Raw genomic sequence first — 18,353 nt, forward strand, 5'->3', positions numbered from 1 at the left:
TTTTTTTTTTTTTTTTTTTTTTTTTTTTTTCAGAGAAAGTGAGAGCTAGGAAACTGCTACTGTGGGCAGATTGCAATAGATATCTGCCCCCTCACTTCTGAGCCTTTTCCCAGCACCCAGAATGCACATATTAAGCTAAATGGCACTGTTATATGCAAATTATTACCAAATGTACAAAATAGCTTAGTCAATAATTTGCATAAATCTTATCCAGAAGTTCACAAGGCTTGGCAGCAACGTCACTATGTCACTAGCAGTGAAAATGTAGGGGAGAAGGAGTAATGAAATCCTGACAAGCTGATTGTGAATAGCACATAATTTCAGCATTACCAGAGGAGCTTTGAATGCAGACGGGGGGCAGTGAGGGAATCATCAACCCCTCTTTGCCAGGCAGAAGATAAATGAAACATGAGAGCTAAGCGAAAAAAAAGAAGTGCTGGGTTGAGCTCAGTTTTAATTACAGATGGAGTAAATAATTGTGCGAGCAAATTCAGCTTCAGCACATAATGCATACCGTCCCTCATTCCCAATTTTCCACTGTCAACATACCTGACAACTATCCGATGTTTTCCAGCATTTATCACAGTTCAAATCCTCTGCGAGTGGAGAAGCTGAGTGAGAAACTGCCAGTTCTGATCCTGCTCTGGTAACCAACCAGGTGAAATTCAGACCTGCAGCACTGGCAGTGATGGTCTATTAGTCCATTACCACTGGAAATGCCTGGAACAAGCAAAGAAGAAAGGAGTTACTATTTTGGCATGTATTTGGTTCACAAACTATTTTCATCTAACTCCATTTGCTGAACAAATTTACATTATTAAGGCTCACTGTGCACTTGCTTTTTTTTGGTAGCTCACAATTCAAACATTTACAGGGTAAGTATGCCCTGGTTCAATGGGTTCCCCTTATAAAAGCCTGGAATAACATAGCCACAAAAATGACAAGAAAAGTAGGCTTTTCCAAAGGCCTTTACTGATGAAAGTAGTCCATCATAAAACCAGTGAGACAGTTCTACTCTGAGAAGGAAGGTCCTGAAGCAGTGTGTCCCTGACACAGAGATTGAAGGCACCTGTTCCAGGATGAAAGCATGCTGAGGTGTCTAGCATCTGCAGGGTTTTCCAGTGTTTAGAATTCCCAGTGGATGGGAATTGTGCAAAATCTTATTGAACACATTATTTGGCCCTTGGCTGATTTGAAGCTGTCCAACCTTTAGGAATGTGTTCTACTTGTAACACTGACAAGTCGAGCCTTGAATATTCAGGCCACTAATGTTAAAAAACCAAGACTTATTCCCCCAAATGAAAATGATAAGCAAAAAATCTATATGCTTGGTTCCAAAAAGAGACCCAGCACAGATGAATTCTTTATTGCACCAGTCAACGGAGCGCTGGAGATTACCCTACCAATGCCAGTGTTAGGTAAGGTCCATCAAAAATTATACATGAGGATTTTGCTGGACAAAAGCTGATTAATATTTTTTAAAGTAAATCTGACAAATTAAAATTAACTCAGTGCATTTGCTAAAGTAGAGGTCTTTTGACTTAACTGTTCCATAGGAAGCATAAGTTAGATTATTAATTCGGTAATAAATTTCACATTTCCTGGCATCTGAGTATTTAGCTATGAAACTTTATTTAGCATTAACAGAGAGGATCTCTGCTTGCGTCTCTGTTTATTCTCTGTGTGTTTACAATGTATGTAGAGGTAAATGGGCACCAAGAACAGACAGCTCTGCCCATAAGGTCTTACAAATTTGTTTAGCACCAAACAGAGCAGCACAAATAACACATTTGTAGTTTAGCTTTACATATTTGTCCTAGGCATACCAGATACCTTCAGTGGCAGTAAGAGAAAACATGAAATCTGGTATGCTGCTTTGATCTTGCAGTACAACTTATAACTGAAGAAGGCAGATGGAAAACTGGGGAATGCCAAGATTTGTAATGGTGAAAAGAGAGAGGTAGATCACACAAGGTCCATTTTTCTTCTGCAAGAGATTAGCTGTTTATTTTACAGAAAACATAGATTTCTGCATTTGCAGAAAACTGAGAAGTTGAAATCAGCTTAAATATTTAACACAAGTAGATATCATAATTCTACAACAACTTATTTGCCATGTATGTAATGAATATGCTTCTGATCAATCCAAACAGATCTGATGGCGTACATTATTTACCAACAGTATTATATTGATCAAAATAAAATAAACTTATATTTGGTGAGGTTAAACTGCAGCCAGAAGTCAAGTGAAACTGCAAATAAAGTTTAAGTTAGAAGTATGCACAATTATGGTCAAAGCCTAATTCTTAGGATTTAACTGAATAAAATTCCAAACACATAAAGCTCATACAGGAGAAAACACAAATGCAACTGGAAATACAAGACAAAAGAAAGTACAAGTAAAAACAATACTTGTGTTGAACAGTTAGTCATTTGCACCTCAGAAAGAAACTAGCTATATTCCTGAGCAAGGTGAACTCAATTTCGAATCATAGAATCAGAGAATTTCTTGAGTTGGAAGGAACTTTTAAAGGCCATCTAGTCCAATTTCCCTGCAATGAACAGGGACATTTGCAGCTAGATCAGGCTGCACAAAGCTCCAACCAGGCTGACCTTTACTGTCTCCAGGGACAGGGCATCTATGGCACCTGTGGCCAACCTGTTCCAGTGCTTCACCACTCATCATAATTTTTCTTTCTTTACATCCAAGCTAAATCTCACCTCTTTTAGTTTGAAACCATTTCCTCTTGTCCTAGTACAACAGACCTTACTGAAGAGTCTGTCCCCTTCTCTCTTACAGGCACCCTGTGGATACTGAAAGGCCGTTCTGAGGTCTCCCCAGAGCCTTCTTTTCTCCAGGCTGAATGGCTCCAGCTCTGTCTGTCCTCATAGTGGAGATGTTCCATCCCCTGAGTCACTTTTGTGGCCCTCATCTGGATGTGCTCTAACAGGTCCATGTCTCTCCTGTACTGAGGACTGCACATCTGGACACAGTACTCCAGGTGAAGTCTCAGCAGCACAGAGCTCCCTCACCCTGCTGGTCACGCTGCTTTTGATACAGCCCAGGATATGGTTGGCAAAATTGAGAGCGGAATAAGTGGGATTAAGCAGTTAAATGTTATGGGGTGAAAGCCTGTCAGCAGAATTTAAACTTGAGAGGGTGGTTTTCTGTCAGAAACAAACTTGTCACCAGTTAAAATTTCTCTCTGTGGGGAATATTGCAATAATAGTGAACTGCAATTAAAAGCAGAACAAAGATGGCTAATACAGCCCTGGAGTCAGAGGAAGATGAGAAACACTGTATTTGTTAACAGGTTAACAAATACATATACAGAGATCACCTCCAATCACATGGAGTTATTGCCTTTGGAACTCTAAAAACTCTACTATATTATATACTGAATTCCACTAAAAGTTCATAAATGCATTTTTTTCTCACTCTCCAACAAATCTGTTACAAACGCATTTATAATCCATATGGAATTCGCTGTTTCAGACAGATAGGGAAGATAAATCTTTAATAAAATTAAACGTAAGATTAGAAAGTTATTTATGTTAAAAAATCATTTGTAGATAGAAGATCAGCTATGAATGTTACAGAGATATCAGAGGAAAAAATCAATTTCTTGCACAGAAAAATTGTACAAATGGGGAACTGCATTATGGGAATGCTTAGGGTATGATGAGAGTTTTTAAATTCTGTTTTAAATTCTTATTCTAGACACCTCTCTTTTGCTTCCTAGTTTCACTTTCAAGTTAAAATAGAAGGAGGTGAAATGTATATTCTGTGTTTTAGAAAACAAATTTATTTAAAAATACCTGGCTTAGACTACTACCAAAGGAGCTTATCAAAATCCCTCATATTCTAACACTGTTGATTCAGAAATATGTGAAAAATACTTAGATGGTCGTACCTATCTAGAGAAAAAACAAAGGACTTAGTGATGCTAGGCAGAGCCAAAGTCTAGGCCCTGCAGTTTGAGAAGCCCTAGGAAGCAAAATTTTCAGAAGACAGGGAAGATGCTTCTGGAAACAGAGGGATTCCTTTCAACAAGTAAGGAATTCGGCAAGGGTCTGAAAACCTTGATTTATTTACTTGTCTGATTTGCTTTAGTCTCTGAAACAATTGACTAACATAATCTGGATAATTATCATCCTAAATAGGATGGAGGGGTTGTGGAGCATAGAACACTTTGAAGAAATAGAGTGGCATTTAGATTGGATAACACAAATGAAGTATAAAACAAAATAAATCACCTAAACCCCAAGGCAGATACTGAATCGATCCTCCAGCCGCAGGCAACTCATCCTGCTCAAATCTCATTGTTCTGCTATTTAAGTCATTGGAAGAAAGGAAAGACAAAGAGTTGACTGATATATAGAATAGCACTGTGTTTCACTCGATGAGGAACGAGATGCAACAGAGATATTCATGATACAAGTGCTTTTTTCAAAAGCTAGTCTGATCCAGTCATATATTGTGAATATTCTTCATTTTCTTTCCAAGCAACAGTAACTGCTTCCAGATACACTATTTCCATCTGAAAATCAGACAGTTTAGAGGACTTAATATCTGTGCTCCTTGTCTATGCTATAGTCATCATCTATTCAAACATTTTAAAGACAAAGTTTGAATGAGAAAACAAGAGAAGATGTAGAATCAAATCATCTGTCAGACACAAGCTATCTCAGAAGGAGCTAAACCTTCATAGAAATACAGCTCCTCCTAAGCTCTACAATGGAGGGAATTTGCAACTCTATAGCTGATTGCCTAATTTGTGTATTATTTCTATGGTCCACGTGATGGGTTACTGGTGCTGCACGCCATTGTAAAAGATGCCAGATGTGGTGTATGAAATGAATAAATGTGTAGGAAAACAGCCATTGACTAGGAGAGAATGAACTTTCCCATTTACTCTGAGCAAGGCACAGAGCTTGTCTCCAGCGAATCTTAGAAGCACCAAGGACAAACCTCCTTGATTATGCTGGCCTTGTGGTTCTGGGGAGCTCACACAGCAATCATCCTTCTCCAACCAGACTGTAATGAACATGGCTTACAGGAGCACTTCCAATTCTTTCCTACACTGCTTAAGCAGCGTGTAAGAGCCCTACAGATTTATTTTGGAGGCAAGCTACAACTACCACTAAAAGTTAATGTAGCCATAACAAACTTCATAATTATGGTGGTGCACTGCTGTGCTCTGTGTGATATATATGAAGTCTAAGAAAATACTAAACAGAGATAAATGAACTAAATTTTGGACTCCCATGGACTACCTTGATAACTTGAGTCAGTGATAAAAGCATCCATCTTAATGTACTCCCTATCAGCAATACAAACTCAGGTTCAGTATTGGAAAATGAAAATTCAGAATGTCTTCTGTGCTCGTATCCTGCTCAGTTGTGGTCACCAGCTGGCTGTATTCTCTCAAATGCAAGCACTTTGTTTCCTGTGTAGTTTCTGCTTTATTGTGGAACACACTGTACTCATACGTTACAGAACTTTAAATCGGGTTGCTGTATTTGGCAAGCTTTAGGTTCTCCATCCTGTGAAAAGGAGCCACCAATCTTTATAAAGTATTTTGCTTCTCAATAATTATAACAATGACATCGATGCAGGGTGATTTCTATAGGATATAAAATCTTGCTGGGAATCTCAGTGACTGCTGGTTTATGTTCTTGGAGTGCCATCTAACTGACTTACACAGATTTTTAACAGTTTTTTCGATATTTAAAAAAAACCTTTTGTCACAGCAGTGGTAATTTACTTTTTTATGAGTAACAATGCACACTAAACAGAGGCACAAAGAGGAGAACAGCAAATGTCAAACAGAACTTTGTTAAAGTCACAGTCACATTTCGGGAAGAAAAATTAATGTGCAGTGTGTGGAGCTGGCTGCTTATCCTCAATAAACAGCCAAAGAATTGCACAGTGTCACACAAAGTGCAATAAATTAAAATGCAAATCAGAAAATTAAACAATTCCCAGGTTCTGCCTGTAATTTCAAACTACATGTAGATGAATTACAGCATCTCTGTCTCTTCCAACTTCTTTCTATAAGTCCGGGCATCATGAAGTTGCATGTTGCCCAGGAGCACAAGAGCTCTTCTCCTTCTTGCAAGGTTTTGAGCCATCTGTATCCTGAGAAACACATAATTTCAGCTCCTAAGGAGCCAGTAGAAATCCTCTGCAGAGTGCTGCAGAGGAAGCATGAGGGATTCTATGTGTTTGACCAAATGCAAGCAGAGGAACTTGTGTTGCCAGAAGGACAACATCTTCCCTGGTGTCTCACCGCATGCAAGGCTCTGCACAGGGAGCCGATTCAATGCAGGGTCTATTACTTGGATCATACAGAACTTGCACAGCATCCCAGATTGGTCTACTGTTCACCTTTTTTTCAATAACCCATCTTACATACTCTTCTCCTTTTTCTCTTGTGTTTGCATCACTGGAAAGCTCCTGGAGCTTTGTGCTTCTGTTCAACATTTTCAGAACACTGACATCACACATTCCTGCTCTTTTGCCTTGGTGACACAAATGTGCTTATGCTTCCAAGTATAAGAACCCTAAGTGACTGCAAAGGCACGCTACTTATCATTGTTATTCCATTAAGAAAGGAAAAGTAAGCATTTATTTTCTCCCACTATTGTTCTGCACTGCAAGGCCACAGCTGACATGCTGTAGCCATTTTATATTCGTCACTTTTTGTTGGTGAACTCAGCTGCCTCGGAACTGCAAGTGTCACCCCACAAGACAAACAGTGGCACAAATCAGAATAAGATTACTATAGAAAGTGTTATTTTATTCAAACTTTCTTGAAAGTCCAAAGTAAAAACAACATTTCTTCTTCCTGAAAAGGTGGTGGCAGGATAAGATTAACAGAGCTTCTTTTGCTGACCCCAGTTCCAAAAGCTGCTTTAGTACAAGCAAAACACTAAGCACATAGCATTAACAAGAGAAAGCGCTAACAAGAAAGAGAGAAACTAAAAAGTAGTCTTGGGTGGAAGATGCATAATTCCTTGGGCATTCCAGCACTCCTCAGAGAGTTTTGAAATACTTATAGAACTGATCAGACATCTGTCAGCACGACTTTTTGCCTTTGGACATAGGCATCTGTCAGAACAATAACCAATATGGTGTGGATTGTGTACTGCTCTGTTCCCACTGCATATGGGTGTCTGAGTAGCCATATGCGAAACAGCCTTGGAAGATACCTGGGTCAGTGTTCTGATGAGCCACATCCACTGTCACTGGGGAAAATTCACTCCCTGGGGTCTCCTCTGCCCTGTCCTCTCTTGTTTATGGGAGAATACTAGCACAGGAAGGGATCAGTGAATTCAGCTCTTGGGACACTGGCACACACTATGTCAGCCTTCACAAGACAAAAATTATGCTGGTCATATCCTTTGCCTCACAGTATAGTTGCAAGGGCATACCTTCACAAAATACATGTTTCTACTGTGCTGTGTGTTCCTATCATTGATCATAGAATCATAGAATGGCCTGGGTTGAAAAGGACCATAACAGTCATCTAGTTTCAACCCCCCTGCCATGTACAGGGTCACCAACCACCAGACCAGGCTGCACAGAGCCACATCCAGCCTGGCCTTGAAGGCCTCCAGGGGTGGGGCATCCACAACCTCCTTGGGCAACCTGTTGCAGTGTGTCATCGCCCTCTGAGTGAAAAACTTCCTCCTAATATCTAACCTAAACCTCCCCTGTCTCAGTTTAAAACCATTCCCCCCTGTCCTATCACTATCCACCCTCGTAAACAGCCATTCCCCCTCCTGTTTATATGTTCCCTTCAAGTACTGGAAGGCCACAGTGAGGTCTCCCTGGAGCTTTCTCTTTTGCAAGCTAAACAATCCCAGTTCCCTCAACCTTTCCTCATAGGAGGGGTGCTCCAGCCCTCACATCATCTTAGTGGTCCTGCTCTGGACCCGCTCCAAGAGCTCCATGCCCTTCTTGTGCTGGGGGCCCAGGCCTGGACGCAGTACTGCAGATGGGGCCTCACAAGAGGCCCTCTCCCTGCTGGCCACCTCTTTTTTAATGCAGCCCAGAACACTGTTGGCTTCTGGGTTGCAGGTGCACATTGCCAGCTCATGTCCAGCTTCTCATCTACTAGGACCCCCAAACCCTTCTCTGCAGGGCTGCTCTCAAGGAGATCTTCCCACAGTTTGCTCAAATACCTGGGATTGCCCTGACCCGAGTGCAGCACTTTGCACTTGGCCTTATTGAACCTCATTAGACTTTCATGGGCCTACTTCTCCAGCCTGTCCACATCCCTCTGAATGGCTTCCCCTCCTTCCACTGTATCGACCACACCACTCAGCTTGGTGTCATCTGCAAACTGCAAATTGAGGTCAACAATGTTCTTCTTTGAACCACGCTCCAGGTGCCAAGAAGGTGACTCACTCTCTGTCGAGGGCTGCATGCTGGCAGCATGCTCCCAGCATGGCAGGCCACATGACAGCCAGCAGTCTGGAGCCTCAGCATACTGTGCCTGCAGTCTGGGGCAGCCCAGAGGAAAATATGCAACCACATAGAATGTGATAGAAAGTACCATCCATCTCCCACAAACTAGAGGGCAGTGGAATAGTCTGCAACAGTAAAATTGTAATGAAGGAGCTATTAAGAGAACATTTGAAAAGAAATACTTATTTTTCATGTCCAGATGCTTATAGATATGCTGTAACAACACTTCAAAGTGTTGGGGTGGAAAGGGTAAGGACAGCTCAATTGGCTGCTTACTTGAAACCTGAACAGCACTTGTAAGCTCAGATATATTCATATTCAGTCAAGGAAGAACGATAAGGTTTTTTAGTGCACATGGGCACAAATGTTCACATAAAGTCCAGAAATGCATATAGGATTCCATTTCAGTTACTGAACAAAACAGATTCTGTCCTGGCATTTGTAAATGCAAAACATTTCTCTGTGCTTTACGCCTCACACAAAGGAGAAATATATCTTCATGATAATGGCTTAAAAATTTTTATTAGTACAGGCAATATATGATCTCTTATGTCTTACATTCAAAGTAGGAGAATTAATGGCTTTAAGACAAAAGACAGCTAAAACTTAACAGCTGGTATTTATAATATTTATAGTAGTTTTATTTACATTTCTTAGGTCAAATGAGCAAAAGATTATAAGTCTTTTTCAAGCTTTGTTGTTTTAATCATAGGACAAACTGAAAGGAAGGACAGTGCTGTGTACCAGTTAGGATGCTTTCCCTTTCCTAGACAAATTTTGCATCTTTTCAGCTCCAGAATATCATAAATCCAACTTTAAAAATTACCAAAGGTCTTTGGAGTCTCTGGAGGTCCATGCTGACTGTAGGCTTTCCAGTGTTACATTCATTTACAAGAAAGGCACAAAAGAGGACCCAGGAAACTAGAGACCTGTCAGTTTAACCTCACCACCTGGAAAAGTTATGGAATCTATCATAAAATATAGCATCATAGAATCATTAAGGTTGGAGAACTTTATTAAAATCATCTAGTCCAGTTGTCCATCTACCACCAGTATTGCCCACTAAACACTAATGTCCTTATGCACTGCATCTACCCTTTCCTTTCACACCTCCAAGGGATGGTGACTCCACCACATACCTGGGCAACAAATTCCAATGCATTATCACTTTTTCTGAGAAGAAATTCTTCCTAATATCAAGCATGAACCGCACCTGGCACAACTTGAAGCCATTCCCTCTTACCCTGTCACTAGTTAACTGGCAGAAGAGGCCAACACCCATCTCACCACAGTCTCCTTTCAGATAGTTGTAGGAAGAGATAAGGTCTCTCCTGAGCCTCCTCTTGTTCAGACTAAACTGTCCTACTCCCCTCAGTTGCTTCTACCACTTGAGCTACAGACCCCTCACCAGCTTTGCTTCCCTTCTCTGGACACACTCCAGGGCCTCCATGTCTTTCTTGTAGTGAAGGACCCAAAACTGAACACAGTATTCGAGGTGCGACCTAAGCAGTGCTGAGTACAGGGTGATGATCACCTCCCTGCTCCTGCTGGTTACACTAGTTCTGATATAAGCCATCAGGACATGCTGCTGGCTCACATTCAGTTGAGCTTTGTCCAGCACCCCCAGGTCTGTTTCTTCTACACAGTCCTCCAGCCACTCTGCCTGTATTGTTGCATGGGGTTGTTGAGACCAAAGTGAAGCAACTGGCACTTGATCTTTCTGAACTTCATCTCATTGACCTCAGTCCATCAATCCATCCTTCAGATCCTTCTGAAGGGCCTTCTTACCTTCAGACAGATCAATATTTGGTGCCATTTTGCAAACTTACCGAGGGTACCCTCAGTTTGCTCATCCAAATAATCAATAAAGATATTTTACACGACAGGCCCCAATATCAACCCCTGGGAGCGATAGGTCGCTCATGACCAGTTGTCAGCTGGATTTAACTGAATTCAGCACCCTTGGTGATTATCCTGGGTGCCACTGAAAGGCACTTAAAGGACTAAATTGTTATCTGGCATAGTGAAAATGGTCCGTCAAGGGAAAGTCTTGCCTCAGTAATTTGATCTCTTTCTATGATAAGGTTACCTGCTTGGCAGATAAAGGGAAGATGATAAATTTACTGTTTCTGGATTTTAGTAAGGACTTTGATACCATCCCTCACAGCACTCTTTTGGCTAAACTGCCCAACTGTGAGACAAACAGGTTCCTGCTGTGCTGGGTGATGAACTGATTCAATGGCAGAGCTCAAAGGGTGAGTGGCCAGGGAGAAGTTCAGCTCCAAGAGGCCTAGGGTGCTGCTGACAGAAGGCTCAGCATGAGCCAGCAGTGTGCCCTGGCAGCCAAGAGAGCAAACTACATTTTGGAGTTTGGGGAAAGGCATAGAGCTGCCAGGGGTGGTTCAAACTGGCCATTAGGAAAAACTTCTTAATCGTGAAGGTGATCAAACACTGGAATAGGCTTCCTAGTGAGATGATTGCTGCCTCATTTCTGGCAGTGTTCAGGAGGCATTTAGATAATGCCCTTAACCTTAACATTTTGTTAGTCCTGAAGTGATCAGGCAGTTGGATTCAATGATCTTTGAAGATCCCTTCCCACTAAACTGTTCTATTATTTTGTATTATTAAAAGGCAGATAATGACAAGTCATTTGCAGTCTTGTGCAAGGTACCATTAAAAAAGATGCTCTGAAAAACTTGTGTCAGATACTGTGGATAATTTTGATCATCCAAGTCAAGAAAGAATTAACTCAAAAAGGAAAAGGTATAGAGGCTTTTTAAGATGAACAGGGGCTGTGAAGCCCTTCCATAGCTAAGCACATTGTTCAGTACCCCAAAGAGAGAAGTCAAGGACAGAAATGTCATCACTGCTTACCATTCATTACCTCATACCCTCATGTAATAGTCATACAGGAAGAAAATTATTTAATCTGGTGGATAATATTGGAAAATAAGGAGTGAATATAAACTGACTATAAATAAACCTACCCAACAAACAAAAGGAGAGATCCGTAAGAGAAGAAAAGTATGGCTCTGAAACATTGTCCCAAGTGACACTGAGGAAAACTGAGTTGGACTGAAACTGTAAAATGTATTTTGCTAGTAGTGTATTACTGCATATGATGCCTCTGAGAAAAATAAATTAGACTCAGCACCAGAAGGTCCATACAATACTAAATTCTCCTAAAAAGCTATACAGGAAATATATCTTTCAATTCTTTATCTTTTTTTATTTGTAACATCATAAGTCATCTATATCTACTAGGAAACAAAGAGATTATCACCAACACAGTGCTACAAATAACCTCAGTGCAGGAGTACTATAACAGGGTCATAAAAACCAGTTCCTAATTGGGCTATAGAAAAAGAAGGATTTTATTTCACAGGCAGCATCTTCCTACCACAACAATCTTTCAATGGCATACCTCCATGCAACTAAAATTCAAAGCTCAAAAAACTAATGCAAGTGTGAAATACGTAGGATTTATAGCAGATTTAGAGATTTCTCACCTTATATTTACAAGATAGAAGACAATTTTTTTTCTGTTGCCAGGAGTTTTTACGTTGGGAAGGGGGAACAACAGAACCCTAGGTAGTGGGGCAGAACTACTTCAGACACATATCTTTCCCACTTCTTGACAAGCAGCTCCATGGAAATTATGTGAGAAGTTATGTAGTGTGGTGTAACATTGCTTATCCTTTGAAACTACTCCTTAAGACATCACTCTGTAACTGAGTCAATCTCTACTCTGGAAGGTGAAAATTAAGCTGCCAGGAAGTGTGGTGGTATAGATATGAATACCTTATTTTGTGCCAATCCAGCTGGCTTGGAGAATGCTCCAGGCTTGTGAAAGGAGGTCCTTTCTTTGCATCCCAGGCCACCTGCTTGCACCATTTAAAAAGAATGGAAATATCACAAATTTCTATAACTGAAGGAAAGTGACTAGAAAGGAAGGACAGGCAAATTTCAGAAAGGTTTCTCACTTAGCCATTTTTCCAGTAATTTTCTTTTTTTTTGGTCTACTTTATCCAAATGACGTCTCTGCAAATATGGGCTGCAAACTTCACAAGAACCCTTATTTCTATGGAGAATTAGTCTAACAGTTCACAGTGAGTCATTTTTAAATAGTTCAAGCTTTTATCTATTCATGAGGAATATTATGTCTTCATATTATTTACTAGCCAGAGCTATTCATTTTATGGCTATTTATCTATGAAGATTGTTCTCAAGTGAGTTCATTATGTGTGCCTGTTATTTCAAATGCCAGGTTTACTGGTTTTTCTAACTGTATACTGTTCCCTTAGCAACGCTCCTGACTGAATGAATACTACTACCCTTAAATTATCTTAAATAATATTTACTGGAAGTAATATTTAAATACATGAAGCTCCAAACATAATTCTGGAAATATTTTCTTTTTCTCAGGTTACAATTTGACACTTCTGTGAACACTCTAACAGTTCACCGTTGGGAATATTTAGAGTAAACAAGAAAGGTCCAAAAATGCCAAGACCCAACTTTGCTATCTTTTGTGATCAGTTAAGACCAAAACTGTGGTCTATGTGACTGAGCAACTCTTCTGAGACCTTCACACATATTGATATTTGATCCTAGCCACAAAATTCAAGTCTCTGTGTACGTTTTTTTCTTCTCAGGGCCAGAAGTGAATAAATAGCTATTTCAGAACTTCAAGTACGGACTTCCTCTCTTAATTCTATGCAGCCTTCAAAGGCCACAAAATCAAGAAGGGCACTGATTACCTAGCCTTTCAGTCCCCAGATGATTCATCAATTTTATGTAGGGAAGGAGCTACAGGAAGTCAGCTCCAGTTCCTGAATTTAGAGAGGCAATGAATACAGAGAGGCATACCGTGGAAAACACAAACAAATTAAATCAATAGCAAAAATTCAAGCGACGCTAACAGAGTAGGATTAGTAGTACAATAAAATTAGACTTACGTAGATATCAAGAATTTTTAGCTTGAATTTGAGTACAATACGTTCCTGTGCACTGTCAGAATCCCAGCTGAGTTGAGCACAATTTAAAATTTCATTTTAAACTTGTAGAAGCAGTCTCAGAATTTTTCTGAGTGCAGTTTGTAATTACAGCTAAATTGTAAATACAATTGTAAATACAGCTAAACTAAGATCACCTTCGTCCTCCTCAGCATGGAAATCTTAAGTAAGGCATATTAGTACCTTTCAGTGTTGGTTTTGTTTTTGTCTTTTTTTTAAAGCACTTGCAACACAGAAAGAAAAGTGCTATTTTGGCTTTTGCATTTATATTGTCATCCCTAAAAAGATCTCAGATTGTACAAAGACAATATTTACACAGTGCAAGTAAGAGAATAGCAACTAGGTGTCAGTAAACAACTTGATCCATCCACATTCAATAGCTGGTTAGGATCAATAGGTTCAAGAGCAATTCATAATATTTTGCTACACAGCAAAAGGCTTTGCTGGCTGTTATGAGTTACTGGAAATCACAGATTTTCACAACTATGTTATAAATAATAAAAATAATTTTGTACTAAGTCCAGGCATGATGGAATTTTCAACATTCCTTTAGCCTCTTCAGGTCAGAATATCTCATTTTTCCAAGAGCAGTTCAGAACCTCGTCTTCTCTCAACAATAAAATTTAGCAGAACCATGTAAGAAAAGCATTCCATTTAAAGATGCTTTTACTACTACATCATCAATTCTAGAGCAGCTGTGATCTTAAACAAGGAGAATCGTAAATTGTTATTTGTTCCTCCCATATAGGAATTACTCCCAGGTTCATGTCTTCTGTTTTCTCCTTCCCCTCACATTTTCTGTCAGCCCCTTTGGCAGCGTGTGCTGTACATACAAAGCACCAAGGGTCCACTCTTCAGGTTCTGCAGGTAGAAAACATCCCAAAGATCTAAAGTCTGCAAACCCAAGGAGTAAAGATGAGCGGTGCTGCATCTCTATCAAAACGGAGCTAAGAAACACATACTACTGACTCTATTCATATATCCTTTACCTTAACTAACAGCCTATATTTTTAATGCTATGTCATTGGCCTTAACTTTTATTTTATAGAGTGGTAATTGCACAGAACAATGAGAAGAGGAATCATCACATTAGCATCTGTGAAATAATGGCTCATATGCCTACAGATTCATTGTCTTACACTAACAAATTGCAAAGCCCACAGAAGCTTTTGTTAATGATCTCTACTGAGGGATTGATGGTAGCAGGAATGGCTGGCATCTGCTGTTCCAGAAATGAACTAAATGAATTTAATTTCTTCTCTTGAAAGAAAGTAATATCCAAAGAAGTATCGGACACAGTTTCTCTGTGACTCTCTCTTATTTTGCAGACATTCACATTCATTGCGGTGACAAGCTGGGCATGCAAATATGAGGAAACTTGACAGCCTTTGAAATGGAAAATCTTAAGAAGCAGACACACAAAACAAACTGGAGAAGGACTGACGTACAAGTAACAGTACACTAGCACAAAAATGGAAAAAGGAAAAGAACAGATAGAAATCATGCTATGATGGGTGGATTCATTGCTTGGATTTGCACTGTCTGTACACTGGAGGACTCTACTGAAAGTCATCCAACAGTCAGAATCTGGTTTTGCTTAGCAGCTGGTGCTGTCTAGCCAATTGATGCATGAGAAATTACATCTTATCACCTCAGTAACTCCCTGAAAAGGCATTTGGGAAAATACTAAGTTCAGTGCCTGCAGTAGAGATTCTCATTCGTACCTCTCTACTCCACTCTTGTGAGGCCCCATCTGCACTACTGCATCCAGGCCTGGGCCCCCAGCACAGGAAGGACGTGGAGCTCTTGGAGTGGGTCCACTAAGATGATCATAGGGCTGGAGCACCTCTCCTATGAGGAAAAGGAACTGGGCTTGTTTGGCTTGGAGAAGAGAAGGCTCTGGGGTGAGAGAGATCTCATTGTGGCCTTCGAGTACTTGAAGGGAGCATACAAACAGGAGGGGGAATGGCTGTTTACAAGGTGGATAGTGATAGGACAAGGGAGAATGGTTTTAAACTGAGACAGGGGAGGTTTAGGTTGGACATTAGGAGGAAGTTTTTCACACAGAGGGTGGTGACACACTGCAACAGGTTGCCCAAGGAGGCTGTGGATGCCCCATCCCTGGAGGCATTCAAGGCCAGGCTGGATGTGGCTCTATGCAGCCTGGTCTGGTGGTTGGCAACCCTGCACATAGCAGGGGATTGGAAACTAGATGACCATTATGGCCATTCTATGATTCTATGAACTCTGATTAAAGCAAACAACCTTCATCCCCCTTCACTTATACTTGCTTCTCATTGCTGCTTATTAAATAAAGTACTGCACCTGGGTATTGGGTCCTTTGTGTGTTTGAAAATGTATTTTGTTCTAAATTCTAAAGAATGTAGCACTAAAATAAAAGACTGGAAAGCAGTTGTTAGTAGCCAGTATCCAGATATCTCACTGACATGAATCAGATCTTTGCAGACTCCTATTCACGTACACAGATGTTAAATTCTCATCTTCCCTTATGTACTCCCGAAGTACTAGATAACTACTATGGGTTAATACAACAAATATTTTAAACACATTCTTTCTGTATCCTATCTTCCCACCATAGGTGATTAAAGAAATAAACTAGGTTGTAGAGTTAGACCTCAGCTCCCTGGAAACTGACTTTCTATCCTGAAGTGATCACTCATATTTCAAAAGAAAATAGAGGATAGCAGTTAATATACCACTAGATTCAAAGTCTTAGCTGAAATAAATAAACAAATATCACTGATATGAACAAAGCTGAGGTGATGGGTACCAACAGAATGATCCTTAATCATTTTAACTGCTCTTTATCCATTCATTTTATTTCATGTCCATTCCTATGTCTTCTTTTCCTTGATGTAGGGATTATAGTTTTTTTCCTTTTTTTCTTTGTTTTTTTTTTTTTCCCCTCATAAATCTCATCTATTTTACCTTTAGAACTTTCTGGAAAAAATAAAATAAAAATAAAAAGGAATAATGCAAGAACTACATCAATTTTGCCAGTAATATCAGGCATGCTAGAGCCCCATTCTGAATTTTTGTTTGGTGATGACTCATCTGATACCACACCAACTTCCAAGTCTGACAGATTTTTTTAGACAAGTGGTGACAGATGTTGTGGATCTGAGTCATGAAAACAGCCTTTAGTATTTAATATGGTAATGAGGAATTAAATTGCCTGAGGCGTGGAAAATAATTGTTCATTTACACTGGAAACATATTGATGCAAAATAATAATAATAATAACAATAATAATAATAATCATTACAGCAATGGATCGACAAAACAGTAGAACAACAGGCCCAAATCTACTAAACAGTGCACTGAAACTTTATTACCTTCTTAAGTCAGTAATGTAGTTCTTGTAAGCTTGAATTCCTGGCCCACATCCAAAGTAGATAGAAGTAAAAAACGCAGCACCTTAAATTCAAACTTCTGTGTGAAACTTCAGACTACAGTACCAAAACAACTGAAAATAATGCTGTCATTATTAACTTTTTTTGGATCTTCCAGTTCAGAATGAATTACTCTGATCCAATATATTACCAGACATATGCATGTAATTATTTTTTGCAGTTTTTCGTAGCAAATGTCATAGAGAAAGAACTGATGGAATTTGGGGAGTTCAATTGCTTTGAGCCTTTATATATTAAGCAGGGTTTATCTGCGATTATATTTGACTTGGAGCTGAACCTATTAATTAGATACAATGGAAGCTGTTTGTTTGATTGTGGAGCAATAAAGCTTTCAGTTTCTTACCAGGGAGTCAACAGCATTATCATTTGTCACTATAATTTTCTTCCTCTTTATAGCAGGCAACAATAGATCTTGCTTGCAAAATGATGGGCAGCAGCTTTACTCCCCATCAGTGTCCCTTGCAGGGAACTGTAGGTGGTGGCACTGTTGACTATTCCCCCCGGTTCTGGATGCCTTCCATAAATAATGAAATGTCACTTCCATGATGCTGGCTGTACAGTAAACAATAAAATAACTCCTCCACCAAACCTCCCTGGCAGAAATCCGCTGTGGCTGAGGACTCAGAGAGAATGCCTTCAGGCTCGAAATAAGGAGCTGTCAGTCTCTGGGTCACTAACTGCAAATGGACACACATCAGCAAAAAAAAGAGTATCTAGCAATTCACAGAGGAATTTGGAATTGTTACTCCTTCCTCTACTTCAGAGAAAACATATTCCCAAAACAATTTTCCATGGATTTTATTTGCCTTTTACTTCCTTTCTTACTGGAAAGGAAAATAGACACCAACAGAACAAAAACAAACAAACAAAACCACACAGATTTTGCGCTGTTGATTTTGGCCAGCTTTGTCCACTTTTTATTTCCCCCTCCTTCTTTTCCAGTCTAATTAAAGGAAAAGTAAAACACAGAAAGCTTTCAAAAAACAGTAGATGCTTTCAACAGTCATTTTGTGAGACAGTTGTTTTTCAGGAAGTGCTGTAACTGAAATGCAGCTCCCAGATAAAAGAAGAGACACTGATTTGGAGAAAAATATATTGGTCAGACAACCAAGGCCTAATGTCACCAGATGCTCACAGGGAGCCATCAGATTCTTGTGATTAGCGTGTGTAAGAAACAAAGCAAAGGTATGTTCAGTGAGGGGAGAAGATACGTACTCCATCTGCCTCAGAGCAATCAGATGGCAGAAGTGACTGACAATATTTTTTTCTAAGCTGCGTGGTACTCTGATTATAGGAAGAAAGACAGGGAACACTACTGGAGGAGAGCTGAACATGAAACATGGAGTAACCTTGAAATAAAAGGAACATACTGTACAACTAAAACAGATACTAGTGCTATAAGGAGATGGTCTGAACTAGAACTGTATT

This window comes from Centrocercus urophasianus, unplaced genomic scaffold (assembly GCF_019232065.1).
Source record: "Centrocercus urophasianus isolate 14NV4802_14NV808 unplaced genomic scaffold, USGS_Curo_1.0 seq_5, whole genome shotgun sequence".
NCBI lineage: Eukaryota > Metazoa > Chordata > Aves > Galliformes > Phasianidae > Centrocercus > Centrocercus urophasianus.